Source organism: Phyllobates terribilis, unplaced genomic scaffold (genome assembly GCF_046119375.1).
Source record: "Phyllobates terribilis strain yellow unplaced genomic scaffold, ASM4611937v1 Scaffold_3__8_contigs__length_932513732, whole genome shotgun sequence".
NCBI classification, from domain to species: domain Eukaryota; kingdom Metazoa; phylum Chordata; class Amphibia; order Anura; family Dendrobatidae; genus Phyllobates; species Phyllobates terribilis.
The window spans coordinates 425,450,759-425,474,327 of record NW_027362763.1 but is presented as its reverse complement, the minus strand read 5'-3'; positions in this window follow the sequence as shown (position 1 = coordinate 425,474,327).

Genomic DNA, 23,569 nt, shown 5'->3' with positions numbered 1-23,569 from the left:
TGTCGGGTCCTGATCCACACTCCATCCTTACCTGAGAGTGAGATATCACACCTCTGGGTGACGTGCAATACCTCTGTAGCAACCGAGCCCTCAGGGTAATACAGTTCCATTTAACTTCAGCCTAGGTGACGTATTGCGATACAGGGCCGTGATTTTGGCTATAAAAGGGTCCCCTAGACCCCTACCCCAAGCTTTTTAAGAGAATCATATATGGCGTGCCAGGAGACTCTATGGAATGCTTTCTCAGCATCCAACGAGAGTATCTAATTACAAATTTTTAACTGCATCTAACCCAGGAAATACTTTGTGCCTAGTAGCAGTGTCTGCTAGTCAGTGGATTATCCCGGCTGTTAAGCAAGCTACACCACCTGTAGTTCTGACACTTAATTTTTTCAAAGGAAATGCTTCGGGACCACGGGATACTCAGTGAAGAGCATCAGGAGGCACCCCAAGGCATAGGGGCTGGGACTGGCAGTAGGATGCCTTGCGGTGGACAGCCGAGCTCGATCCTTATAAAAGCTTTTTAACTGCAGCAGCTTTAGTGGACGCTACTGGAGCTGGAATTACGCGGCTGCTGGCATGAGACTTGCCCTCCAATAGATCCTTGTAAATGGATTTAAAGTGTATTCATTCAAATTAGAGAGACAATTTAAATTAAAAAGCTTAGAGCTGCCTCCACCACAGGGGGACTCGCTCGACCCACCAGCGGACAGGCACCAGTATTGGGAGAGGGGGGCTGGCAGTCAGGGTTCACCGCGGCTCTGGCTCAAACCCGGCGACACGGAGGTGGCACGGGCAGGAGCGGACTGAACGTGTCGGCTTCTCACTTTTTGGATTTTAGAAGGGCATGACATGCCTATATCTGTGTCTCCCCCTCCTTTTACTCCTCCACCTCTTTTCTTTTCGCATGACTATATGTACTTGTCACTTTTCCATGTGTTAGTTGTGTCTTCAGAGCAGTTTGTCAGCTTTTGGACCCCTTTGAAGGTGTTTTCTATGTGTTTCTATGTGTTTTTGTTTGCCTGCCATTGGTTTTAACGGTGTTCGAAGGTGTTCGACGAACAGTTCGACGAACAGTTCGGCGAACACACGGGTGTTCGACGAACCGAACCGAACTCGAACACTACGGGGGTGGCTCAACACTAGTAATGAATATATGCAATGTATACATGAAATATCGGTCCTAAAAGAGAATAGAGTTAGATGTGTTTACATTAAAGAAGGATTGGAAATTGTACATCTGCCATCTGGTATTATGTTGGCTTTGTTGATGTGGCATATCTGTGTGATGGTTACTTTCTGCACTTGGCAGACTTCATTCTTATGTCAGTAAGTACTTGTTATCCTTACAATGCTTTTTCTGGCACAGACAATGACTCCTACAGGCATTTACATTTACATTCCTGAAACTCTTCACTCTCAGCTACAAAACATGGGTTATTTCTCTCTTCTTCCAGAAAGGAAATTCTCGGGGGCATAACAAGTACTTTCTGTCGGCATGGCTGATCAGAGGTCTTAATTATATCATTCCTTACCTACTAGTAATGATTAGAGAAGACAGGCTTTACTAGGCATTTAAGGAACCAGTGTGGAGATCTGTATTTAAGGATATAGACCTCATACTTGTTTACGCAGCGAAAATTCAGCTCTATAGCAGATAATGAGCAAAACTGTGACATAAAGCCCTATCATCATGTGATGTATGAAGGTTTGTGGTATAATTGCATTGCTAGTGCTGAATTCTGTCTTATAAATGTCTGTTGGTCTCACCTCGGCAGAACAAGAAATATCTGTTTTTTGCTAAAAATGTTCTTGTAACCGTTACACCATAGATTATGGTCGGCTGATCTATCTCTCCTAACCTCAATAGACACATGCATACTTGATTCAATGGGGGAAAGGGGAGTAAGTCACTGTCTGTCTTGGCAGCTATTGTCTCCCAAGGGAACAATATTACGAGGTATTGTAAATCAACATGCTTTCACACTGACAATGTGAACATGGACTAAAATGGGTATGAGTTATTTTCATGAAAAATATGGTTAGAACTTCAATTAGTACAAAGTATTACAAAAAAGAAAATATAGGACCCGACCACCTTTAGTATTAAATTAATGCACAGGGGCACAAATACGCTGTGTGGCCAATTTACAAACATAGATATGCATGATGCGTCAGTGCACTGCGATTAATGATGACATGAACTCCAATATTGCTGCAAACGTTAAAAACGTAAGGTGCTTAGTTAGCGTTTTTTGATCAAAGAGTGCAAAGGTCATACAACCACGTCAAGGTGACCTTTTAATATGGATCGTCCCTAAACACTAATGCCCTACCTCTCCATGTGCCAAGACAGGTCTCATCTGGATGTGGAGTGAAAAGGAAACCAGGCGTAGCTTGCAATTAAAACCTTATGTGTGAATGATGAGTGGATAAGGGTGCTGAGCCCTGAAAGGGGCCACCCCCCTTCATATATACTACAAAAGAAAAATTAGGGCCCACACACCTTTAGTATTAAATTAATGTACAGGTGCACAAATACGCTATGTGGCCAGTATACAAACATATACACATACGATACGTCAGCACACTGCGATTCATCAATACATAAACTCCAATATTGCTGTAAGTGTTAAAAACGTAAGGAGTGCTGACGCATTGTGTATGTATAAGCATGTTTTTGTAGTTTCATCCATGTTTCCCAGATCCCAATACCCTTTTATGGTTGAGATTGATCCTTAAAATCAGATGAGAATAGGACATGAGAAGCTGCCGGGGACCCGAGATCCAAAAAGTATAGTCTAGCATGGCTGTCTATTCCTCAAGGATGGAGATATCAATTTTGCCCTGATCCCCAGGTGTCGAGTATGGAGAGGAAGGCTGTGGAATGTAGCACATGAATATGATGAGAGTTATGCAATATTGTACATAGTGAGTACCTGCAAGGTAATTGGGATATGGAGGCATACTGGGGAGTAACTAACTACCCTAAATTGAGTAGAAGACAAGGTGAAGTGTGTAGGCCATTGTCCCAGAATATAGATACACAGCCAAGGGCCTCTCCTGGGAGCTAATACCGCACAATACACAGTTTATTTCCAAAATGCCTGCTCTGCTACCATCAACTGATGCCTCAAGAATGCGCTTCTGTATATCACAGACATGTAACTACAAAGGTTTGTACCGCCATCTTTTATTCTAAAATAAAGCAAGTTCTGTTTCTACTACTATTGCTCTCCTGCTTTTCACCTTACTTTACTTAATGAGGTTTGTCACTAATCATCCAGCCCTGAGGGGAACAGTAATGCCAGCATCACCCCTGCACATTTATAGCTGTGTGCCCTTCACTGCTTCAACTGTGTTAGCCATCGGGCACGGCCACCACAAGTGACAAAGGGATCCAACCATGCCCGATGTACTGTGTTCCTGTGCTCTGCACTCGTAAGGGATATTACCTGCAGAAATAGGGGAATGAATGTTGAGCGGCCTTTCCCTGTTTTAGCCTCATGTGTTAAAGAAAAAAATGGATTCAAACTTAATATCTGGAAAAAAAATCTAACTGAAATGTACATTCTTTAGTCCAATGTAGCAAATCACAAGTGAAGTAACAAGCAGTGGCAAGGAGGTATACTGTATAAGATGCTAAGGAGGAACTGAAATCTATCCTCGATGAAGGAAAACGTTAGCTTTGGAAACATGTTTGAAGATTGGTTGGTCTATCCAGGCTTCCATAGTAGTGGGTGACTTCACCAGGTAGTGCTACTTGTGAAACTTGAGTTTACTGCATTCAAAGTGAATTGGACTGGATGTTTTATATTACTATCTGAACACAATAGGCCCGATTCATCAAGGCCGGCATTTTTCATGCCCGTCTTGATGAATGGACGTGCCGGAGTCAGATGCTCCTGATTCATGAATGGGTGCACGGTTCTTCATGAACCTGGAGAGTCTGATGAATGGCGTACTCCAGTGTTCTCTTGTGAAAGCTTTGCTGAATCAGGCCCTATCTGTTTAGAAAACAGTGGTTGTGAGCAATATTACGACTAAAGCTGCATCATCAGACATATATTAGCACCATTAGTGACCACAGCATTGGATACGCAGCCGGCAGTCACTACTATTTAACAGCTACAGGCCAGTACTATGGCTGGGTCTTTGCACAATTTAGCTCTTAACACTAGAGATGAGCGGTGTTCTACTCGAACTGTTCGCCAATCTCAAATTCGAGCTGTTTTGGGCGGTGTTCGAGCCGTTCGGCGAACACGAACGATTTGAGAAAAATTCGGCTGTTCGAGGTTATGTTCGATAACTGTTCGTGCACCAAAATCATAACTGGATTTTTTCTCAGTAATGATGAAAATTAATGTTAATACGCAGTTTGAGTGTACAGCGGGGTGGGGGGAGGGGCAGGGGATGGATCTCTGCAGGAATAATGAAGATCTCCATTTTTTTTTCTCTTTCCCGCATTTACAGTGGGGAGGTGCAATCTGTCAGCCTATCAGCAGCGCACACATGGAGCGAAGTGCTTTTTTTCACACAAGCAAGGGCATGTGTCATTGGCAGTGTATGTCACATGTCCTTGCCCTATAAGACCAAGCCATTTTCCCCGTCGCCACCATTTTCTCACTGCTGCAGCTGCGTGTTAGACGGCACCGCTGTTGCTGTGTGCGCTATACCTTGTTAATTTCAAGCCAATTTTCGCACAAATCTACAGATAGCTTGGGAGTAGGGAATAGTTGTGATTGCAGTCCTTTTAAGGACTAGGTTACAGCATTTCCTACGACTTTTATCAGGCAGGTCTGTGCTCTTAAATAGATAGGTTGTGGGAGTAAAGACTAATTGTAATTGGAGTCCTTTTCAGTACTAGGTTACATCAGTTCCTATCAGTTTTTGCCAGGCAGGTCTGTGCCAGTGCTGTGCAAGTTTTTTTCACAGCATTTGGCTGAATCTAGCAAAGCTAATCCTTTTTGGCCTATTGCAGAGTGTGTTAGTCAGTGGAGTAGCCTATCTGTGTTGCAAGATATACCACCTGTGTATAGAATACCAATTTTTTTACTGCACCTAGTGAAGTAAAATCTTTTGGGCATAGCATCATTCTATTAGTCCATCTATACTGACCTCCATCAGGTTGCAAATTGAATATAATTTTTTTCTGCATCTACCTCTGAAAAAATATTTGGGCTTCTAGCTGTGTGTGTGACTTGTTCTATTACTCCATCTATACTGACCTCCATCAGGTTGCAAATTGAATATAATTTTTTTCTGCATCTAGCTCTGAAAAAATATTGGGCTTCTAGCTGTGTGTGGGACTTGTTGTATTAGTCCATCTATACTGACCTCCATCAGGTTGCAAACTGAATATATTTTTTTCTGCATCTACCTCTGAAAAAATATTGGGCTTGTAGCTGTGTGTGGGACTTGTTCTATTAATCCATCTATACAGACCTCCATCAGGTTGCAAACTGAATATAATTTTTTTCTGCATCTACCTCTGAAAAAATATTTGGGCTTCTAGCTGTGTGTGGGACTTGTTCTATTACTCCATCTATACTGACCTCCATCAGGTTGCAAATTGAATATAATTTTTTTCTGCATCTAGCTCTGAAAAAATATTGGGCTTCTAGCTGTGTGTGGGACTTGTTGTATTAGTCCATCTATACAGACCTCCATCAGGTTGCAAACTGAATATATTTTTTTCTGCATCTACCTCTGAAAAAATATTGGGCTTGTAGCAGTGTGTGGGACTTGTTCTATTAATCCATCTATACAGACCTCCATCAGGTTGCAAACTGAATATAATTTTTTTCTGCATCTAGCTCTGAAAAAATATTTGGCCTTCTAGCAGTGTGTGGGACTTTATCTATTAGTCCATCTATACTGACCTCCATCAGGTTGCAAATTAAAAATAATTTTTATCTGCATCTAGCTCTGAAAAAATATTTGGGCTTCTAGCTGTGTGTGGGACTTGTTCTATTACTCCATCTATACTGACCTCCATCAGGTTGCAAATTGAATATAATTTTTTTCTGCATCTAGCTCTGAAAAAATATTGGGCTTCTAGCTGTGTGTGGGACTTGTTGTATTAGTCCATCTATACTGACCTCCATCAGGTTGCAAACTGAATATATTTTTTTCTGCATCTACCTCTGAAAAAATATTGGGCTTCTAGCTGTGTGTGGGACTTGTTCTATTACTCCATCTATACTGACCTCCATCAGGTTGCAAACTGAATATATTTTTTTCTGCATCTACCTCTGAAAAAATATTGGGCTTCTAGCTGTGTGTGGGACTTGTTCTATTAATCCATCTATACAGACCTCCATCAGGTTGCAAACTGAATTTAATTTTTTTCTGCATCTAGCTCTGAAAAAGTATTTGGCCTTCTAGCAGTGTGTGGGACTTTCTCTATTAGTCCATCTATACTGACCTCCATCAGGTTGCAAATTAAAAATAATTTTTATCTGCATCTACCTCTGAAAAAATATTTGGGCTTCTAGCTGCGTGTGGGACTTGTTCTATTACTCCATCTATACTGACCTCCATCAGGTTGCAAATTGAATATAATTTTTTTCTGCATCTAGCTCTGAAAAAATATTGGGCTTCTAGCTGTGTGTGGGACTTGTTGTATTAGTCCATCTATACTGACCTCCATCAGGTTGCAAGCTGAATATATTTTTTTCTGCATCTACCTCTGAAAAAATATTGGGCTTCTAGCTGTGTGTGGGACTTGTTCTATTAATCCATCTATACAGACCTCCATCAGGTTGCAAACTGAATATAATTTTTTTCTGCATCTAGCTCTGAAAAAATATTTGGCCTTCTAGCAGTGTGTGGGACTTTCTCTATTAGTCCATCTATACTGACCTCCATCAGGTTGCAAATTAAAAATAATTTTTATCTGCATCTAGCTCTGAAAAAATATTTGGGCTTCTAGCTGTGTGTGGGACTTGTTCTATTACTCCATCTATACTGACCTCCATCAGGTTGCAAATTGAATATAATTTTTTTCTGCATCTAGCTCTGAAAAAATATTGGGCTTCTAGCTGTGTGTGGGACTTGTTGTATTAGTCCATCTATACTGACCTCCATCAGGTTGCAAACTGAATATATTTTTTTCTGCATCTACCTCTGAAAAAATATTGGGCTTCAAGCTGTGTGTGGGACTTGCTCTATTAATCCATCTATACAGACCTCCATAAGGTTGCAAACTGAATATAATTTTTTTCTGCATCTAGCTCTGAAAAAATATTTGGCCTTCTAGCAGTGTGTGGGACTTTCTCTATTAGTCCATCTATACTGACCTCCATCAGGTTGCAAATTAAAAATAATTTTTATCTGCATCTAGCTCTGAAAAAATATTTGGGCTTCTAGCTGTGTGTGGGACTTGTTCTATTACTCCATCTATACTGACCTCCATCAGGTTGCAAATTGAATATAATTTTTTTCTGCATCTAGCTCTGAAAAAATATTGGGCTTCTAGCTGTGTGTGGGACTTGTTGTATTAGTCCATCTATACTGACCTCCATCAGGTTGCAAACTGAATATATTTTTTTCTGCATCTACCTCTGAAAAAATATTGGGCTTCTAGCTGTGTGTGTGACTTGTTCTATTAATCCATCTATACAGACCTCCATCAGGTTGCAAACTGAATATAATTTTTTTCTGCATCTAGCTCTGAAAAAATATTTGGCCTTCTAGCAGTGTGTGGGACTTTCTCTATTAGTCCATCTATACTGACCTCCATCAGGTTGCAAATTAAAAATAATTTTTATCTGCATCTAGCTCTGAAAAAATATTTGGGCTTCTAGCTGTGTGTGGGGCTTGTTCTATTACTCCATCTATACTGACCTCCATCAGGTTGCAAATTGAATATAATTTTTTTCTGCATCTAGCTCTAAAAAATATTGGGCTTCTAGCTGTGTGTGGGACTTGTTGTATTAGTCCATCTATACTGACCTCCATCAGGTTGCAAACTGAATATATTTTTTTCTGCATCTACCTCTGAAAAAATATTGGGCTTCTAGCTGTGTGTGGGACTTGTTCTATTAAGCCATCTATACAGACCTCCATCAGGTTGCAAACTGAATATAATTTTTTTCTGCATCTAGCTCTGAAAAAATATTTGGCCTTCTAGCAGTGTGTGGGACTTTCTCTATTAGTCCATCTATACTGACCTCCATCAGGTTGCAAACTGAATATAATTTTTTTCTGCATCTAGCTCTGAAAAAATATTTGGCCTTCTAGCAGTGTGTGGGACTTGTTCTATTAGTCCACCTATACTGACCTCCATCAGGTTGCAAATTCAAAATAATTTTTTGTCTGCATCTAGCTCTGAAAAAATATTTGGCCTTCTAGCAGTGTGTGGGACTTTCTCTATTAGTCCATCTATACTGACCTCCATCAGGTTGCAAACTGAATATAATTTTTTTCTGCATCTAGCTCTGAAAAAATATTAGGCCTTCTAGCAGTGTGTGGGACTTTCTCTATTAGTCCATCTATACTGACCTCCATCAGGTTGCAAACTGAATATAATTTTTTTCTGCATCTAGCTCTGAAAAAATATTTGGCCTTCTAGCAGTGTGTGGGACTTGTTCTATTAGTCCACCTATACTGACCTCCATCAGGTTGCAAATTCAAAATAATTTTTTGTCTGCATCTAGCTCTGAAAAAATATTTGGCCTTCTAGCAGTGTGTGGGACTTTCTCTATTAGTCCATCTATACTGACCTCCATCAGGTTGCAAACTGAATATATTTTTTTCTGCATCTACCTCTGAAAAAATATTTGGGCTTATAGCTGTGTGTGGGACTTGTTCTATTAGTCCATCTATACTGACCTCCATCAGGTTGCAAATTGAATATAATTTTTTTCTGCATCTAACCCAGCCAATAGTTTTGGCCTAATACCACAGTTTGGCCACTCAGCTCTGCTCGGTTCCCATCCATTGTTTATTTGTGCAAACAACTCCAGAGTTGTGAATTAGTTAACCACCAAAATGAGTGGAAAAAGGCCTGCTGCTGGTGGAAAGGGGAATAGGCGTGTTGGGAAGGGGAAAAAAGGTTGTGTCCGTGGGGTAGGTGTTAAAGCAACAGTAACATCTGCAGAAGAAAGACCATCTTCCAGCCAAACTAAAATGTCTACTTCTTTTAGCGGTCAATGTGATAAGATCCCTTTCTTACGGCCACGCCAATCGCTACAAATTCCAGATGAGGTGCAAAAACAGCAGGTGCTTCAACGGATATCAAGTGCTCCTTTAAGTGGGCTCTCCTCCACATCAACTTCAACATCACAAATACTCCAGTCCTCAAAGGTGTCACCCCAATCGCACTTGCTTCCTCACAGCTCCCAAATCTCCAGCTGCCCGTCTGAGTATGAGGTAGAACAGATGGTTGAGTCTGCAGAGCTGTTTACTCATACTATAGCCTGGGAATCAGAGGTCGACTCCAGCGCTTCTGTGAATCCAGACGAGGAAATGATCTGCACTGATGCCCAGAATCTTTATGAGTCGGATCCAGGACCAGACGCAGAAGGTTCTGACCATAATGTAGACCCTCATTCCCAAACTGTAACTCCTGTTGGTGGAGACAATGAGGAAGACGATGATGAGACTCAAATACCTGATTGGAGCGACAACTTTAGTTTTTTGTCAGGGCAGGAACAGGTTGGCTCTGAGGACGACGGGTGTGATAACGCACAGGGTGATGATGATGAGTTTGGAGATCCCACTTACTGTCAACCCACAGTCAGCCAAGAGATGAGGTCAGCAGAGGAGGTGGAGGAAGATGCTAGTGACGACGAAGTCAGGTTGCGCCTTCCTGGACAGAGACGTAGTACTGGAAGCACGTCAACAACTGCATCCTCAAACACAACTCTGCCTCTCACCACAAGTCGTGGTGGCTCTTCAGGTCGCATGGGTGCTAAGCCTTGCATAGCCTGGGCATTTTTTCAGATCGATAAAGATGACCCAACTCGTGTTATCTGTAACATTTGTCAGCAAAAGCTAAGTAGAGGCCAAAAAATACATAGTTTGAGTACTTCATGCATGAACCGGCACATGGACATGAAGCATAAGTTGCAGTGGGAAGCTCAGTGTGCTACAATGCGGCCTAGCCGGCCGGGCCAACCACCGTCTGCCATATCTTGTGCATCCGCGGCCTCTTCATCCTCTGTGACTGGGGGGACAGCAGTCACACCTGTTTTGGGGCGCAGACCTGCCACCTCTTTACCCGCAACAGCCAGCGTGATTGGCAGGTCATCATTTTCTTTGGAGGTGGTAACACCAGCTGGTGTTGAGCGCTGTCCGACATCGATAGCACCACCTTTGGATCAAGGCAACCTAACATGTCCGCCTGCATCTTCCTCACAGACCGGCAGTTTGCCGGGGACACCCTTATCAACCCCGTCTAAGCACAATAGCCAGCCCTCGATCCCTCAGATGTGGACAAGTAAAAGACCATTTGCTCCTAGCCATGAGAAAGCTAAGAGGTTGAATTTCACCATCTGCAAGCTCTTGGCTACAGAAATGCTGCCTTTCCGCCTGGTGGACACAGAGGATTTTCGAGACCTTATGTCCGTCGCAGTGCCCCAGTACCAGATGCCCAGTCGGCACTACTTCTCAAAGAAAGGTGTGCCTGCGCTCCACCAGCATGTCGCACACAACATCACCGCTTCTTTGAGAAAGTCTGTGTGTGACAGGGTGCATTTCACCACAGACACTTGGACGAGTAGGCATGGACAGGGGCGTTACATGTCGCTGACTGGGCACTGGGTAACTATGGTGACAGCAGGACAAGGGGCTGCTGTCCAAGTCTTGCCGTCCCCACGAGTTGTGCGTCAATCCTCTTTATGTCAAAGTTCCTCCACTGCTTCTGCCTCCTCAACCTCCTCTCGGTCTTCCACCTGCACCCAAAGCCTGTCTGGTCATGCCACAAGCTTTCTAACTGCGCAGAAGGGATCCTGCACACCTCCTTACTATGCTGGCAGTAGGGCTCAACGTCATCAGGCGGTTTTTACTTTGAAATGTCTGGGAAATGTGAGTCACACAGCTGAGGAGTTGTGGTCAGCTCTGGAGAACCAATTTCATGAATGGTTGTCTCCACTGGACCTGAAACCAGGGAAGGCTGTGTGCGACAATGCTGCAAACCTGGGTGCGGCCCTTCGCCGGGGCAATGTCACACACGTGCCTTGTATGGCTCACGTGTTGAACCTGGTTGTCCAGCAATTTTTAGCCCACTATCCCAGACTAGATGGCCTTCTGCAGAGGGCACGGTCGCTGTGTGCTCACTTCCGCCGTTCGCATCCCGCAGCTCAGCGACTTACATCTCTACAGAAGTCGTTGGGCCTGCCACTTCACCGGCTAAAATGCGATGTGCCTACCCGGTGGAATTCAACTCTGCACATGTTGCAGCGACTGTGGCAGCACCGACAAGCCCTGGTGCAATACGTTCTGACGTATAGCCTGGGCCAACGAGATCCAGACGTGGGGCAAATCACGCTGGAGGAGTGGTCTCAGATCAGGAACCTATGCACCCTTCTGCACAGTTTTGAAATGCCGACGAAGATGTTTAGTGCTGACGATGATTTACATGCTGGAGCACATGTTAAACAGAATTCGGAGTCAGGTGGTGGCACAAGAGGAGGTGGAGGAAGTAGAGGAGGAGGAGTTGTATGCGGAAGGGCTAACATCTGCAAGGTCCAGATGGTCGGCAGCACCAAGGCGGCAGGCATGTAAGGGTGGGGGAGATGGTTTTACCAGGGCGCATGGTAGCAGCCAAACTAGTGAGGAAGGTGCAGGAGCCCAGGAAGAAGTGGAGGACGAACTGATGGAAGACTCATCAGATGAGGGAGACCTTGATCACATTTCTGTTGTGCGAGGTTGGGGGGAGAGGACAGAGGAAGGAAGCATGATTGTTACCTCGCCACCAACACAACAGGGACTTGGTGCTCCTGGATGCGCAACACACATGAGTGCCTTCTTGCTGCACTACCTGTAACATGACCCTCGAATTGTGAGAATTAGAAATAATCCTGACTACTGGGTTGCCACACTGTTAGATCCCCGGTACAAAAGTAAATTTGCAGAAATTATTCCTGCCATAGAAAGGGATGCACGCATGCAGGAGTATCAGCAGAGACTGTTGCAGAATCTTACATGTGCTTTTCCACAAAACACCAGTGGTGCACGTAGTGAATCTCACAGTTCCAACTTGCCAACCGTGGGACCGTCAAGTGTTCAGCACTCAAACCATAACAGAACCACAGTATCTGCTGGTAACATCAATTTTGCGCAATCATTTCACCACTTTTTTAGCCCATCCTTTGCAAGGCCACAGGAGACAAGAAGTCTGACACATAGTCAACGCCTAGAGACGATGGTACAGGAGTATCTCCAAGTAAACATTGAAGCCATGACTGTGTCACTGGACCCTTGCTCTTTTTGGGCTTCCAATCTGGATAAATGGCCGGAGCTAGCCACTTACGCCTTGGAGATCTTGTCATGCCCCGCAGCCAGCGTTCTGTCTGAACGTGTGTTCAGCGCTGCTGGTGGTGTGCTGACAGATAAGCGCACGCGGCTCTCCACTGATAATGTAGACAGACTCACGTTCATAAAGATGAACAAATCATGGATCCGAAACGACTTTTCTACCCCTGTGTCATCCTGGGGAGAGTAAAAGATGGATGATTGGTTAAAATCACCCTACCAACCGTTTTAAGCTTTCAAATTACTAATCATGTTTATCTGTATCTTGGCTGGAAAATAATTTGGGCTTTGTAGCAGTGTGCAGCACTGATTCTATTAGGCCATCTATAATAAGCTCCACCAGATTTAAAATTACTAATCATGTTTATCTGCATCTTGGCTGGAAAATAATTTGGGCTTTGTAGCAGTGTGCAGCACTGATCCTATTAGGCCATCTATACTAAGCTCCACCAGATTTAAAATTAATAATAATTTTTAGCTGCATCTAGCCCGGAAAATAATTTTGGGGCTCCGAGATGCGCAAGACACATAAGTGCCTTCTTGCTGCACTACCTGCAACATGACCCTCATATTGTCAGAATTCGAAGTAATCATGACTACTGGGTTGCCACACTCTTAGATCCCCCAAACTTTTCGATCAACCTTTTCATTTTAATAAAGACCAAAAAAATGGTCATTTTTGAAATTATAAGCATTAGCAGGTTATTAGAAACTGAAATCAAACAGTTTTCAACTCAAAACTTTATTCTAGGTGATGTTACATTTTCACATAGGACCCCTTGTTCGAAAGGAGCTTCTGAACTCTCTCGTCCATTGAATTTGTCAGGTTTTGGATGGTTTCTGCTTCAATTGTTTTGCATGAGGACAGAATACCCTCCCAGAGCTGTTGCTTAGATGTGAACTGCCTCCCGCCATCATAGACACTCCTTTTGATGATGCTCCAGAGGTTCTGAATGGGGTAGAGGTCAGGGGAGCATGGGGGTCACACCATAAGTTTGTCCCCTTTTATGCCCATATCAGCCAGAGATGCAGATGTTTTATGTGCAGCATGAGATGGTGCATTATCATGCAAAAAAATGATCTTGCTGTGAAATACACGGTTCTTCTTCTTGAACCATGGCAGCAAGTGCTGTTTGAGAAAATCCACATACATTATGGAGTTCATCTTTAGCACCTTCAGGGATCCTAAAGGGGCCGACAATCTCTCTCCCCATGATTCCAGCCCAAAACATTACTCCACCTCCTCTTTGTTGGCGCTGTAGCCGTGTTTGCGTGGGGTGTCCATCAACCAGCCATCCTCCACTCCATCCATCTGGACCATTGAGCGCTGCACGGCACTCATCCGTGAAAAAAATAGTTTTGAAATCAGTCTTCATGTAATGTTTGGCCCACTGGAGCCGTTTCTGCTTGTGTGAAGTGGATAGAGGAGGTCGACAGGATGGCGTATGCACAGCTGCAAACCTCTGAAGGACCCTGCATCTTGTTGTTCGGGGGACGTTGGAGGCACCAGCAGCTTCAAAAACTTGTCTGCTGCTATGACAAGGCTTTTTTGCCGCTACTCTTTTAACCTGACGTAATTGCCTGTAGGAAAGAGTCCTCAATTTGCCCTTATCAGCACGCACACGTGTGTACTGTGAATCAGCTACATACTTCTTGATTGCCAAGACACTTCATCCTGATCATCACACAATGTTGATTGTAGTCATGCCTTGACCTAAACACTCCACAATTTGTTGCTTCTCAGCAGCCGACACATCCTTTTTCTTTCCCATTTTGGCAGAAAATGTAGGCTGCTTAATAATGTGAGACAGCCTTCTTAAGTAGTCTTGCCTTTCATTGGACACACCTGCCAAACTAATTAGCACAGGTGTCTGCAATTGCTTACAGTGATATAAAGAGCCCTGACACACATCACCATCAATGAGTTTAACTGACAAACAAACAAATTCTTCCTTTATCACTCCTAAACACTTTTTGCATAATAATTTGGAACACAGTGTACATGTGCTTTTCCACAAAACACCAGTGGTTCACGTAGTGAATCTTACAGTTCTAACTTGCCAACCGTGGTCTGTATGGAGTTGTTCAATAAAGGGCCCAAAATTAAGATAACATAGATGGGAGAGGTCTCTATGAATAGAAATTCCTAAGTATTTGATACCCTGTGAGGGCCAGGCAAAGGGAAAGTTGGACTGGATGGAATCCTATATGGATTTGGGGAGGGAGACATCGAGGGCTTCAGACTTCGCTGCATTGATTTTAAAATTTGACCATGTAACAAAGTGATCAATTTCAGCCATAACAGCATGGATGGATATATGTGATTGAGTGATATATACTAGGACATCATCAGCAAATAGAGAGCACTTGTACTCGGTGCCTCCCACCTCAATCCACCTAATATTGGGGTTATGGCGAATTGATGAGAGCAGGTGCTCCGTCACTAGGATGTATAAGAGAGGGGACAGAGAACATCCCTGCCTTGTCCCATTGGTGATTGTGAAAGGTGATAAAAATGTTCTGACGCGCCCCCTGGGCCTTGGGACACCCGGAGCCGGACCCTTTTTGGTGGATGCTGGTGGTTGTAGTCTCCGTGGCGGCGACCCGGTTCCGTGGCTCAGGGTGGTCAAACCAGTGGCGGAACTATTTATGTGGTTTTGATCTTTAAATGTCCGACTACGCCACCCGTGGATTGCGGTCAGAGTGAACCGCCGCTCCAGGGCAGACCGCTGAGGCTGGTGTTGTGGGTGCAGCAGAGCGTAGCATAACTCCCCACGGGAGGAGTATAGCCTCAGGGCAGTGTATGCGGAGGATGGGGGTGATGGTGCAGGGCAGCAGCAGTAACGACACGGAGTCAGTGATGCAGTCCAGGGCCTTTACTCACAGTTCTTATTATCCAGACCACGTCTGCAGGTAACGGCTGCCCACGTCGTACTGTGCTCACCAGGTGAGGGGCTCAGACAACTCCCAGATAACTTTGGAGCGCTTCACAGGACCCCCTTTGTGTGTCCTTTGTCTGGCCTTTCTTACCAACCCTTCTGTCCGGCTGCCTCGGGCCTCCTCTTGGTAAACTTGGCGCCAGTTTCCCTGACCCTATGTGGTGCCTTCCTAGCGGGTGTAGCGAGGGGCTGCGCCACATAAAATGTCACAGCCTCCTGTTTCTAGCTGAGGGTCGTTTCCTGCCTCCACTAGTTTCGGGGACCGGTCTCCCCCTTTGGCCTGACCCCTCCACGCAGGTGGATTCGGGCGTGCGGTGGCGACTCGCCCGTCCGCACCCCTAGGATCCCTTCGTTCCTCACTCCTGGAGCCTTCTCCGCTCCTCTTCCTTCCTTCTCCCTCTTCCAGGCCTGGGCCTCTGTTACTAGGCCCGCCTCCGGAGCAGAGCTCATGCAGAGCCCCTGCTCCCTGCCACTTCTGCTCAGACTTCTCTGCACTGAACTAAGATGGTGCCCACCTTTTATACTCCCTTCTCAATGCACCCAGGAACTGCTTCCATCCTGCTCCTGCACTACAGGGTTCCCCTTCCTCAGTGTTCCCTCCCCCCACTCCAGCCAGGGACAGGGACTGTCGTGCCCATCTCAGGGGCATATTGGTCGCCCTGCCCCACGGCAATGTGGTGTAATGCATGCAGGTGTCGGGTCCTGATCCACACTCCATCCTTACCTGAGAGTGAGATATCACACCTCTGGGTGAGGTGCAATACCTCTGTAGCAACCGAGCCCTCAGGGTAATACAGTTCCATTTATCTTCAGCCTAGGTGATGTATTGCGATACATGGCCGTGATTTTGGCTATAAAAGGGTCCCCTAGACCCCTACCCCAAGCTTTTTAAGAGAATCATATATGGCGTGCCACGAGACTCTATGGAATGCTTTCTCAGCATCCAACGAGAGTATCTAATTACAAATTTTTAACTGCATCTAGCCCAGGAAATACTTTGTGCCTAGTAGCAGTGTCTGCTAGTCAGCGGATTATCCCGGCTGTTAAGCAAGCTACACCACCTGTAGTTTTGACACTTAATTTTTTCAAAGGAAATGCTTCGGGACCACGGGATACTCAGTGAAGAGCATCAGGAGGCACCCCAAGGCATAGGGGCTGGGACTGGCAGTAGGATGCCTTGCGGTGGACAGCCGAGCTCGATCCTTATAAAAGCTTTTTAACTGCAGCAGCTTTAGTGGACGCTACTGGAGCTGGAATTACGCGGCTGCTGGCATGAGACTTGCCCTCCAATAGATCCTTGTAAATGGATTTAAAGTGTATTCATTCAAATTAGAGAGACAATTTAAATTAAAAAGCTTAGAGCTGCCTCCACCACAGGGGGGCTCGCTCGACCCACCAGCGGACAGGCACCAGTATTGGGAGAGGGGGGCTGGCCGTCAGGGTTCACCGCGGCTCTGGCACAAACCCGGCGACACGGAGGTGGCACGGGCAGGAGCGGACTGAACGTGTCGGCTTCTCACTTTTTGGATTTTAGAAGGGCATGACATGCCTATATCTGTGTCTCCCCCTCCTTTTACTCCTCCACCTCTTTTCTTTTCGCATGACTATATGTACTTGTCACTTTTCCATGTGTTAGTTGTGTCTTCAGAGCAGTTTGTCAGCTTTTGGACACCTTTGACGGTGTTTTCTATGTGTTTCTATGTGTTTTTGTTTGCCTGCCATTGGTTTTAACGGTGTTCGAAGGTGTTCGACGAACAGTTCGACGAACAGTTCGGCGAACACACGGGTGTTCGACGAACCGAACCGAACTCGAACACTACGGGGGTGGCTCAACACTACTTAACACATCTCTGCTATCATAGGTAATGTATATAGGATAGTACAGCTGTTTTTTCTTGCTTTTTATTGTTTTATTGTTTCTTTGATATATCAATAGGTGAACGCGCAGGAGATATGTTCTACACATTGATGTTTTACACATTTATATCTCATATGTTGGTGCTTTTAGATATTTATTTAGTGTGTTCTCACAGACTTGTATTCTCTGCAGCTGTGCAATAGGGTAATAGTGCTGGTAATAATTCAGTTAGTGTATTTGGCTATTAACATAGCTGACTTCAAAATATCTCTCTTTCAAAGCAATTAGAATAACTTAGCACTATTCCCAGCAGTTTGGATTGTCACAAAGCAGGGAATTTAAAGCTCTGTATTAGTTTTGACCTACAGTATATACACTGCTCAAAAAAATAAAGGGAACACTCAAATAACACATCCTAGATCTGAATGAATGAAATATTCTCATTGAATACTTTGTTCTGTACAAAGTTGAATGTGCTGACAGCAAAATCACACAAAAATCATCAATGGAAATCATATTTATTAACCAATGGAGGCCTGGATTTGGAGTCACCCCCAAAATTAAAGTGGAAAAACACACTACAGGCTGCTCCAACTTTGATGTAATGTCCTTAAAACAAGTCAAAATGAGGCTCAGTATTGTGTGTGGCCTCCAGGTGCCTGTATGACCTCCCTACAACGCCTGGGTATGCTCCTGATGAGGTTGCGGATGGTCTCCTGTGGGATCTCCTCCCAGACTTGGACTAAAGCATCCGCCAACTCCTGGACAGTCTCTGGTGCAATGTGACGTTGGTGGATGGAGCGAGACATGATGTCCCAGATGTGCTCAATCGGATTCAGGTCTGGGGAACGGGCGGGCCAGTCCATAGCTTCAATGCCTTCATCTTGCAGGAACTGCTGACACACTCCAGCCACATGAGGTCTGGCATTGTCCTGCATTAGGAGGAACCCAGGGCCAACCGCACCAGCATATGGTCTCACAAGGGGTTTGAGGATCTCATCTCGGTACCTAATGGCAGTCAGGCTACCTCTGGCAAGCACATGGAGGGCTGTGCGGTCCTCCAAAGAAATGCCACCCCACACCATTACTGACCCACTGCCAAACCGGTCATGCTGAAGGATGTTGCAGGCAGCAGATCAATCTCCACGGCATCTCCAGACTCTGTCACGTCTGTCACTTGCTCAGTGTGAACCTGCTTTCATCTGTGAAGAGCACAGAGCGCCAGTGGCGACTTTGCCAATCCTGGTGTTCTGTGGCAAATGCCAAGTGTCCTGCACGGTGTTGGGCTGTGAGCACAACCCCCATCTGTGGATGTCGGGCCCTCATACCACCCTCATGGAGTCGGTTTCTAACCGTGCAGACACATGCACATTTGTGCCCTGCTGAAGGTCATTTTGCAGGGCTCTGGCAGTGCTCCTCCTGTTCCTCCTTGGACAAAGGCAGAGGTAGCGGTCCCGCTGCAGGGTTGCTTCCCTCCTATGGCCCCCTCCACGTCTCCTGGGGTACTGGCCTGTCTCCTGGTAGCGCCTCCAGCCTCTGGACATTACGCTGACCTTCTTGCCACAGCTCGCATTGATGTGCCATCCTGGATGAGCTGCACTACCTGAGCAACTTCTTTGGGTTGTAGAGTCCGTCTCATGCTACCACGAGTGTGAAAGCACAACCAACATTCAAAAGTGACCAAAACATCAGCCAGAAAGCATTGGTACCGAGATGTGGTCTGTGGTCCCCACCTGCAGAACCACTCCTTTATTGAGGGTGTCTTGATAATTGCCAATAATTTCCATCTATTGTCTATTCCATTTGCACAACAGCATGTGAAATTGATTGTCAATCAGTGTTGCTTCCTAAGTGGACAGTTTGATTTCACAGAAGTTTGATTTACTTGGAGTTATATTCTGTTGTTTGTGTTCCCTTAATTTTTTTGAGCAGTGTATAAAGAATTATGGAGGATCTATAAAGATTAAAAGAATTATAGATACATTTTCCTGCCCATATCCTCCACCATTAGCCTCTTTGCCTTTACAAACCACTGATGTCTTTTTCCCTCTTGTCACTCGGGGTCACAGGACATTCCCGCTTGCCTTCAGCTGACAAATGGGGGCATACCCTTTCCTTATATGCCCACAGAAATGCTGTAACTAAATGAAGGCATAGCTTTGTCTTTTTTTCCTTTGATTCTGTCATGCATGACTATAGCCCAAGCTCTCTGTATATTAATACTTTGGTTACTATGGTTCTTACATATATATATGTTAAGTTGTGAATTTGACTTTATTAAAGTATGACAATAATTCAATGGGAGCTATTTGATATTATTTTGCTTGCTGTTTTCTCAATTTGCATTACCCCCACAAGGTTCAGTCCCTATAGTTTATCTAAAACACAGCCAAGACAGGGAACATTTTCCCAAACAGTATTTTTTACCGTTCTTATTACCCTTGATTCTCGATCTCTCTGCATTTTGTACAATAGATTTAAAGGGAACCTGTCACCAGTTTTTTTTCACCTAATCTAAGAGCAGCATAAATTAGAGATCGAGACCCTGATTCCAGTAATGTGTCACTTACTGAGCTGCTTGCTGTACTTTTGATAAAATCACTTTTTTATTAGGAGGAGATTATCATTGGAGAAATAGTAAAAATGCTGCCATGTAGTCCTCCATATTCATGAACTCTGTATAACGCCGCCCCTACCTCTGATCGGCAGCTTTCTGCCTATACACAGAAACCTGTCAATCAGTGGTGTGAATGTGGTTATACAGAGCTCAGCATTCGAAGCACTGCTGGATCTGCAGTAGAAAAAACAGTGATTTTATCAAAACTATAGCAAGCAGCCCAGCAACTGATACATCGTTGGAACCAGGGTTAGGGTTCTGCTACTGGGATACCAAAAAATGGGTGACAGGTTGACTTTAACTGGGAAAACACACTAAGAAAAAAGTAAGCACTAGAAAAAAAAACCCATAAACTTGAGGACCCCAAAAAGTATTTGTTATATTAGTATGAGGATTTTTAGAAAAAGTCTTACAGTTAAGTATCCATTAAAAAATGATGAAGGGTGGACAGTGGATATCCACAGGGCGCCACACTCTGAGTCAGGAACCACCCAGGTCAGAGAAAAAAAAGTTGATTTATTCTACACACAACACACAATATGTTTCAGGGATGATCTGTCCCCTTCATCAGGTGCTAACAAAATAATCCCAAAATAATAGGACGCCCAGGGGTGTGTTAGGCTTTTATGGATTTTGAGTATAAAATAAAAATAAGGCGACTGAAATTGTTTGCCATTTAAAAACACCCACCCCTTTAGTAGGTCGCATAGAATAGTCAAGAACCTTTTAAAAAAGTATGCGTTTATTTTAGGGAAAGATCTGGTCCTGTCGGTGGATATACCCAAAAACCATAGTATTGTGTTCAGAAGCAACAGGAGTTTGAAAGATCTTATCGCCCCTACTTGGGTTAATAAACCGTCTAATAATCTCTCAATGAATCCTGAACTCAGGGTATAGTGACCGGAGGTCCGAGAGAGACCCAGTGAGTCACGAACTGAGACAGAGACAGAAATAAACAACACTTTCTTTTCTAAAACAGGGATTAGACTAAAATTCAGTATTGCATGAATCAGTCTCAGGTTGTACCTGGGACATTGTCTCTACTAAATACACACAATCAGCAAAAGCTGAAATCAATGTGCCAATCTCAAGGTTTCCAGCTTATGTGAATTATTCTAGGGATCTGGAACAATTTTACCTAAACACAGTGTCAGTCTAGTGAGGGCGGTCTATGGAGACCCCCTGAGATGGCACACGGAGTACAATCCTATCACTATTAACAATAACAATGCATGAAACTATACAAATTGCTCTTATACCCCTATTACAAGGATACCCGGGTATCTTAAAGTTATGGTACCGTTAACCTCAGATGCAGTCTATCACAGGCCTGTGAATCGCGGTGGCTGCAGCTGGTCCCGGAAAACTTTGGCGCCAAAACAAAAGCAATGTTCACAAAAACAGCAAAGGTTCCTTGTCTTGTCGGCCGATGCAGAGCCCACACGCCGGGGACTTTAGTCCTGTAGCCTCAGGTTAAGGTCTGGGAAGATCTCTTCACAAGGCTTGTCAGTATTGTCTCAATGTGAATGACACCGGACCCCTTCTTTCCTCTCGCAGTCACTCACTCTTTTTCAGACCACCGACCATGTGCTCCGTCACAGGAATGGATTCCTAAGCCTCTTCCCTTCTCACTCAACACTTGGCTCCTTCAGCACAAAGTCTCTAGAACACTCAGCATGGACTTGCACAAAACTCCACAGAGCCACACAGCTTTCCCCAGCTCAGCACTTGTTCTTAATCAGGGACAGGGGTTAGCAAACTCCACAGGGAAGCTTGTAGAGACAGCGTCTTGTTGCAGCTCAGTTCTCACAGACTTCCTGTCTCGCCTCTCACACAGCAGACACTCTCAGAACGCACAGGGTCTCCAGCTCTGCCCCTGCTCTGAGTTCAGCCCGGCAAAAGTCACAGGGTCCTAATGCTCTCCTGCTGCTATCACAGTTCACACTCTCACAAGGGGCTTGTTTAAGTGTGGAAACAACAAGTGTCTATGCTGCAAAATGTTGAAGCATGGATGTGCCGACTTTAAATCAAGGGTGACTGGAGAAACTTTTGAGGTTTATCAACATCTGACCTGTGGTACGTCATTCGCTGTTTACCTGTTGGAATTTGGGTGCAGTCTCCAATATGTGGGATGCACCACGCAGCAGGTTCACAGCAGAATGAACGGCCACAGGCACAACATCAAAAATGGAGTAACCAACCATAGCCTGTTGAGGCATTTCCTCATGTATCATCAAAAAAGACCTGATAATTTACGTTTGACCATTCTTGAACATTTACTTGAGACCAGTCCAGACTGGATACCGAGGCTGTATAACAGTGAATTCTTCTGGATATATAAATTGGGATGGGATCTTAGGAGTATTTTAATTGTACTTAGTGTTATTTCTTTTTCTTTTTAACAATTAATTTTTAGTGTATATATGATGTGTAGTATTGTTACTGTATTGTTTTGTTTTCTATGCTTTATAATAATCATGCAACATTTTTTTCATATTCATGATATTTAAAACCTGTATGCAATTAATTATCAACCAACCACGTCAGTGCCTGTCCATTTAAAGCACTGAGCATGGTATCCATTTTGTAATCACCTGATGAAGGGGACAGATCATCCCTGAAACATGTTGTGTGTTGAATAAATCAACTTTTTTTATCTGACCTAGGTGGTTCCTGACTCAGAGCGTGGCACCCTATGGATATCCACTGCCCACCCTTTGTCATTTTTTACCGTATCAATGTTCCTGATCAGGAGGCCAGGAGCGGGCAGAAGGTGCTGCAGCGCTCTAGGACCGCCATTTTTTCAGCATTGTGCCTGGCATGCCCAACTACCAGAGGTGAGTTGAATACCTCTTCCCCCTCCGCATATGTGTTGTGACATTCTTCACATGGAGCGCTCTCTCATTTTGTTTATTTTCACAAGTTACGTATCCATGCTCATTTTAATAACTTGTAGTGCAATGCAACAAAGTTATCAAGTTAATAAGCCAACAGCAAACATAAAAGCTGATACACAGATAAATCCAGACAGGCCAGAACAAAACACACTCTCATATAGCAGAACCAGGTAGCCTTAATTAATAACTGGCAAAGACATGTGCACCTGAAAGATTGAAATAGTGGACTAAAAGCTTTGATTTATGCCTATTTGAAATTCTTGACTGATCAGCAGAATCCTCATATTGGCTTATCAGGCTAGTAAACCAATGAACAGCATGCCTGTGAAAAGCCCTCACATGTCCTGCAGCATCTCCCCCAGTCACACCATAGACACAATGGCATGTGATAAAAATTGATAGCAGAAGTTAGTGGTGAGATAAGTACATTCTAAAATGTCACTGCATGTATAGAGCTATAATGTTATTCATCTCCTGGATCTAGCATCACGTGCTGCATCTTGTTCTTGCTGCTACCAACTCCCTCTGTGCCTTTGCACCTCTGTGACTTCACTCTCCAGGGCCATTTTGCCAAGTTCAGGCAGAAGAAAGCCATCTGAGTATTCAGGTAGTTGGCACCCTCAGTACTAAGAAGGGCTGCTGCTAATTAAATTACAGTACAACTCAACTGTGATACAACAGTCCCTCATCCCTGAATATACTCTGGTCTCTTGTATATCATAATTCTGCTATGTCAGTTGATCTCCAACTGTTGCAGTTTTTGTTGTTCCCACTGGTC